Source organism: Anopheles stephensi, chromosome 2 (assembly GCF_013141755.1).
Source record: "Anopheles stephensi strain Indian chromosome 2, UCI_ANSTEP_V1.0, whole genome shotgun sequence".
Lineage (NCBI taxonomy): Eukaryota > Metazoa > Arthropoda > Insecta > Diptera > Culicidae > Anopheles > Anopheles stephensi.
Window position 1 is genome coordinate 48,540,027 of NC_050202.1, and position 7,600 is coordinate 48,547,626.

The window sequence follows — 7,600 nt, forward strand, 5'->3', positions numbered from 1 at the left end:
ATATGGAGAAAGATCAAGTGTCTCGCAGGGAAAAGGGAATTTATATTTCCAACGCTTGTGAAAAACAAAGACCCAATCGCTTCACCTTCCGAAGTAGCGGAAACTTTTGCACAACATTTCTATAATGCCTCTGCAACCGATAAATATTCTCCTTACTTCAAAAAACTGAAGAATCCTCAAAAACCGTCTCCTATTTCCTTCCCCAATAAACGCTTTGAATCCTACAATAAACCATTCTCCTTAGATGAACTACGCTGGGCATTACAAAAATGCAAAGGAAATTCAGCCGGGCCAGATAACATTGGTTATCCTCTTCTCAAGCAGCTTCCTGAAGTAGCAATGCATTGCCTTCTTAACATATTCAACAACATCTGGAACACAGGAGAGATCCCTACAAAATGGAAATCTAGTTACATCATTCCCATTCCTAAAACAGAAACAACAAACTTTAATGCTGAGAATTATAGACCCATCTCCTTACTGTCCTGTTTGAGTAAAGTTCTAGAAAGATTGGTAAACCGAAGACTTGTACAGGCACTAGAAGAGAGAAGCTTACTAAGCACACAACAGCACGCTTACAGAAGCGGTCTCGGCACAGAATCATACTTCGCAGCTTTTGGGAATGTTATCGCTGAAGCTAGAAGCAGGCAACACCATATCGACTGCGCAGTGGTTGACCTGTCAAAAGCGTTCGATCGCGTTTGGCGTCCGAGTATCCTAGAGCAATTAAAAAAATGGAATTTTGGTGGACAGCTCTCAAAATTCATCCAGAATTTTTTAACAGAACGCACTTTCCAGGTCTTGATTGGGAACTGCGTATCACAATCTAAAGTTCTGGAAAACGGAGTACCCCAAGGGGCAATCTTGTCACCCACACTTTTCCTTATTAGTATGGAATCCTTACTCCTATCTATCCCACCTAACATCCTCAAGTTTATATATGCCGATGACATAACGCTAATATCATCAGACACATCACAAAAAAGAAACAGAAACAAATTACAATTAGCCTTAGTTAAAGTCTATAAATGGTGTGATGAAAATGGTCAAAACTTATCCACCACCAAAACAAAAATACTACACATATGCAACAAAACACATAAATCCCCCTTGAAACATTTAAAAATCAAATCCAACACCCTCACAAGTAGACCTTGGTACTACAAGAAACCATCTATTGACTGGACTCTCCTTAATATGACTAAAACAGGTTGCAATCAACAAGAAATGCAGCAATATTTCCATAATTTGATAGCCAGCCAATATAGAATTCATCACAAAATTTACACAGATGGGTCAGTAGAGGATAGCTCCGCTGGCTGTGGTATTTCTTCCTCAAACGCTAGCTGTAGTATAAAGCTTCCAGATAACACCACCATCTTCTCAGCAGAAGCTATTGCCATCTACTTAGCAGCAGAAGAAACCACAGTTGACGACAGACCTAACGTTATCTTCACAGATAGCGCTAGTGTACTGAAAGCTTTGGAGAAAGGTTCCATGCGTAACCCCCACATACAAGCCATTGATTCCATCATAAATGACAGAGAGCTCGTACTATGTTGGATACCAGCTCACATGGGAATAACGGGAAACGAGGAAGCTGACCGTCTTGCAAATGAAGGTAGACGCATATTAGACAAAATAGATGGTACCATCTCCAGGGCCGACTCATCCGTGTGGCTCAAAGCAGTGGTACAGCAGTGTTGGCAAAACGAGTGGAATATATCGCCTTTGAGTCATCTCAAAAAGATCAAACAGACGGTTGCCTCTTGGACCGATCCTTCGAATCAATGCGATCAAAGAGTTATAACAAGATTAAGAATTGGACATACGCGACTAACCCACACACACCGTTTGAAAAAGGAGTCACCATTGATATGCCAGTACTGTGGCCTGGATGTCACAGTACAGCATATACTAACCGAATGCCCTGGGTACTCCTTTGACAGAGAGAAACACAAACTGAGTGAACATCTGGATGTGGTGCTCTCAAATAGCATCAATGAGAATAAAAAACTTATATTATTTTTAAAAGATGTTAAATTATATGCAGAAATCTAATGCAATCTTTACATAGCAAGGATATAACTCCGAAATCAAAACCTATATGATGGCTGAAGGAGAGGCGAATGCTAAAAAGCCTCGTAAAAAAAACAAAACAACAACAACAACCATAGTTCATGACTTCATTCCGATATTGATAGAGTTTTCTGGATCGCAGGGGTTTGTGGTGCTCACAGTTTCCGCGAACGACCTCTCCTGAACGACCTCTCCTAGATAGCAATTGCATAGGTTGTTAGGTACAACGTCATCAATAAAATTCCATGGAAAGCGAGATGTAGTCACTAATTTTACAGCCAAGTGCAGTACTGTCATCCAGCAAGACAAGGTATTGAGGAGACTTTTCTTTAGATTAATTTTGATTGAAGAGTATTAAGAAAGGTATAGAAATATAACTTTCGAACCAGGGACTTTACAAACTTTACAAATAAAGAACTTTTTTATATTGTGTGAAATTAGGTTTGGATTTCTCATTTAAATTAGTTTTTAAGGAAGTCTTTTAATCGAGATGTCTACACTAGTTATTCGAGTGGAATTAATTTCATGCCATTAACCACCATTCTTCGAAGAATGTTAAGCTTTCCCCGCAACGTTATCCTTTTTTCTCATCTAGTGCCCTTTTTTTCCCGTCTGAAACTCAAAGCTGTTTGCATATGTTTCAATAACCCTTGGAGTAGACTCTCACATGCAACCACCAGCCAGCTCCACACTGTACGACGATGGTGTACAAAAATATTTGTACGTGCACACCACACAACAACAACAAAAAACCATCCAATTCAACAGTGCACAACAGCACACTTAATTTGCCTGCCATCTAATGCGGTCGGTTACCACATAATACAGATCACCTTCACCATCGTGCACGGTGGCACGAAACACGTGTGCACTTACAGCTGGCGGGACACTGTTCAGCCCCCGGGTTGCTTTTATTCGTCTTCATTACTTTTATGAGATCGTTACACACCTACCCTGCTGCGGGGTGGGCTTCGTATCAGTGGACTGTCTTTATTAAAACTGTATGCTCCTGTTTGGGTCGTAAAATCCGTTCCCGAGAAGTCCTCACCCAAAGCAAGTCAGGTTTCACAATCTCGACGCTCGATGCTCGGTGTGTTGCGATTGTCACACTAGCGGGTACTCATTAGTGTGCAATGATAAAACTAACTAAGCGGGTCACTAATAATGTTTAATCTTTCCTAACTCTTTTGTCCTGCTGAGGTCACTTTGCATGGGGAGACAGGTAGGTTTTAATGCTACGTTTATTGCACGATGTCAAGGGATTCAAATTCGGTATGGCGTGGAATGATATTCCGTGGACAATAATTAGGTTTGTTATGAACAGTGCATGTAAGTTAACATTAAGTTTATTAGAAGCAACTGCGGCCAAGATAAGTCGAGCAACTCAAATTGAAGATTTGTTCTTAGTATGAGCTTAATTCCTGTGTGAAGAATTTTGAAATAGTGAGGCACTTCCTCAGTGAGGCACAGGGCATAACAGCTTCTAGTCATACAGTTTCGTTTCTCTTCTGTAGAAAAACGAAATCGCTTAATTGGACACAGGTTCGTTGAATTCTTAAATGTAGCAACAACTGATGATTATAACGAAGGCCTTATCACCCGGAGGCGTTATCGGTGCGAAACTATATTCCAAGAGTTAGAACATCCAATTAACGGTGAAGAATAAATTCTGGACAAGATGATGGACTTTGGTTACCCATAATTCACTTTTCTCGTGTGAACCTAAGTGGAAATGGGATCATTACTCAGAATGAGGTGTTGACAGAATTTGGCCGAAAGGCCTCTTTGGAAGGATTTATCACAACAATTGTTGAATCCTTTTAGGTTGTCGTCAGCAGTCTTCTTCTTCTTACTACAATCTCGAAAGGTCTCGGCCCGTCATGTCTGGCTTCCTTTGACTTGATTTTCCCCGTCTCTGTATAGTCAGTCCTGCGAACGGCACCCTTCTTCTAATTCTTCACGAGAGCATTCTAGATCAATATCTCAAACCACGTAGAACAAACTGGAACAAAATAAATGTCAAGATATGCCAACTCACCTCAACTTAAAATATAAAACACAATCACCCATCACACACCACGAACAAAGAGAACAGAATCCGCCCAAAGCCAGATGCTAACGGAGAAAAGCCGATTCAAGCCGATTTTATGTGTGTGCATACATGATCAACATCTGACACCACGTGCCAGCTCATTTCTCATCCATCAGCAGCAGCGGCAGCAGCAGCAAGTACACCTCCACACAGCTGGCCACAATTTGTTTACTTTCACATTTTCTACCCACAAAAACAGCTAACCACGTGTTACTCTGTGCTGCTTACAGAACGTTCTCGCGATACGCCATTACCGTCGAATGTTTCAACGGGCAGATACTTGACTTGTATCTCGTCAGATGAAGTTCTGCCTTTCTTTCTTTTTGATAATTCTAAATAAGATGGATAAATTTGAACGTCTAAACACAATTTCTAAACGATCTAACTACATAGGCGCTTATCCAACCGGTAGCGTAATGCAAGACTTTCCTGCTGACCATGTGTGCCCGCACTAAAGTAAATACACATGCCGAACCGAGTGAACAGACACCCGTCCAATTTTTTTTCTTTGGATGGTATACACTGTGTCAGTGCAGGCTTTATTCGTCTTTTCTTTCTCTTAATGTCAAACCAACTGTTTGGATGTACTGCCCATTAGGCTTACGGCACCAACAGACTGTAAACAAGGTTTGTGCCCGTGTACCGTGTAACACATCCACAACTCATCCAGCGTTAAAACGAGCAAAAACTTCATCTTCAGAAATTTCGTTCGTTTTCTCGACCCAAATCTCTATCCAAAACTGGTGTGTGTTTTTCTGTGTTTTTGCCATTTTGCGTGGGGGTAATGCGAGTTTTTATTGCTATTTTGTTGCTACTTTTTTTTTTGTCTGCATCACATCTCCCAGCATGTCGCACTAACGCACTTTATGACATTTATGTCGCACAAATGAGAAGACGCAACGTCCGTCATCGTTCTGCATAGATCGGTCGACATTCGGTGGGCCAGTAGATGAACGTCACATTCAGCTGGAGCTTTGAAGTATCACAAAGCTGTATCACAAGCTGGTGTTGAATATTGAACTCGAGATCCTGAGGTCTCAGAACGTGCTCTTGTACATCCAAAAGGCAGGTTTTACATTAAAAAGGTCCACACAAGCTCAAAAAGTTGCTCTAAGCTCACTCTGACCTCCTATGATTATGGGCAGGTTGTACGAAGGAACGTTGGAGAGAGTATCCCAAGCAATTGATTAGGAGGTGTTGTACTGTGATGTTAACACCACATAAGCTGCAAAGTGGAGGTCTCCCATATGCAACGCTCATTTGTCCTATCTAAAGATATAGCTCTTTAGCCTCTTATGAATCCCTAATAGAGAGTTTGATAGGATTCAGAAAATGATTCTGAGATTTTTTTCCACTACCTGTTCCACCTATCAGAGGCAGTGGTTTTAAGTCGAAGTCTCAACCGTTGTAGCGCAGACTCTAACGCCCTTTCCTCTTCAAAAACCAGCTTCTTAATACAGCTCTCTGCCCAGCATAAGAACCTAACCTCGTACAGCATCACGGCATACGGCACCGTTGATACTGCTAATGCACCCCGCTTGGCAAGTTACGCATTACCACATTCATAATTTTCCACAACCCACAAACACGCGTCGCAGGCAATGCCCCCCCCCGTCGTCCCAGCGATGATTATGGTTGTGCATCGAATGCAAACGGATTGATATGAAAAGCGGGAGGCGGTCCACGGAATGCATAATCACGTACGAAAGTCTCTCGGAGCCGGTTGACTCACACACACACTCTCGGTTGCGCTAATTGTACGCGGTTTATGTTGCGATGATGGACACGCGGCAGTACGTCGATGATCCTGACCTACCGTGCGCTGGACAATCTTTCCGATCCGTCGTCGAGCGTCTTGTGGGTTGCCGAATCGCGCGAGAACGTTGCCGGTTGTTGGCGTGGAAGGTTTGTGCCATTGAGCGAATGCGAACGTGAAACGGGTTTTACCGAACGGGCAGCAACAGCATACGGTTCGATCGTTCGAGAGCTTAATCAGGTGGATGCAGGTTGCAAAACGCACTTGCACAAGACAAGTAAGGAATCAGCTAAAATATCAATCATTTAATATGTCCGATAGAATGTTTTGCGAATGGTCGGTTGGTGGATTAAAGGGCATGTGATATAATACGGAGTGAATAGTGAAAAAAATTCTGAAGCTTTTAAGGAACATCTAGTGATGAAATTTTAAAGTTAAATAATAAATAAAAATGAATGTTTCAATTCCAATACCTTTGATCAAAATTATTATTTGACACAAATTATAAAAAATCAAGAGAATTTATTATTTATGTGTGCTAAACTTAGCCATTCTTTGGATGGTTATCAACATAAAACCCCTAGCATAAAATAGTTCATTATTCTATCCTTTTCAAACCATAAAATAAATAACTATTCCCCGAAACGAAACACGCGTCACAATTCGCGTCCACGACTGTTACCGACCGTTTGAACAAGCGCCTAACATTATGCAATTTGATGCTTTTGTAAGATCGCTGACCAAATGGCTTCTGCAATCCATCGCCCACCAGAATGGACATAATAAACCATCCTTCAAAACTTTCAAATCGTTTTATCACCCCTTTTCTTCGCAAAAGTCACGAAAGGTTGCGCAAATTCTACACCATCTCAAATTAGCACGTGAGCGAACGTGCACGTGGCTTTTCCCAGTAGACGCAAATCTTTGACTCGCGGTTTCGGGGAAAAGGTTAGCTAAACTGCTTTTCCAGGGATGACGAACCAAAATAGTACCCCTTTCACCAAACATTGAAAACTTGAACTGTCGAAGCCATATTATACGGGGCATTAGTGTAGAGCATTTGTTACATTACATCTTCCCCACTTTGGAATGCATCTCGTCGTACCTCGCCGAGCCGTTTATGAGTTTATGGCTTGTTGGTGAGCTGAAATTACTCACACCGTTCACATTCGTTTGCAATGACCCGTTCAGGGAACAGGGAACAGGATTATTTTACCGGGTGCCAGAGCACATTCCGACGCATTGTTGTTTCTTCATTTCCAAACACGATTTATACCCTTTGACACGATTCTAGGAAATTTCTCGATGAAAGGAACCGTTTCGTTTTCTTAAGCGAACAATAAACGGTTGTAAGCTTTCCTTTACGCGAGCAAGTCAAGCGTCGCAGAAAAAAGGTCATTTAGTGTGTAGTTATATTGTAAGGGGCTTAAAGCAAAATTACATCAACTAAGAAGTTGCTAGTTATTTATCATAAGTAAAAGGAATTGTTTATTTATCTAAGTCATTTATTTGTCCAATTCGAAAAATATTGTATTTTTTCCATTTTTTTTTTCCTACAGATTGAATCATTACAATTCATTTAAAATTCAATCAATTACATTTATTTCAATTCTACCTTTTTTTTAAAATTTGCTAATGTTAATCTTACACCGTTCGCTTATTTTATTTCTTCT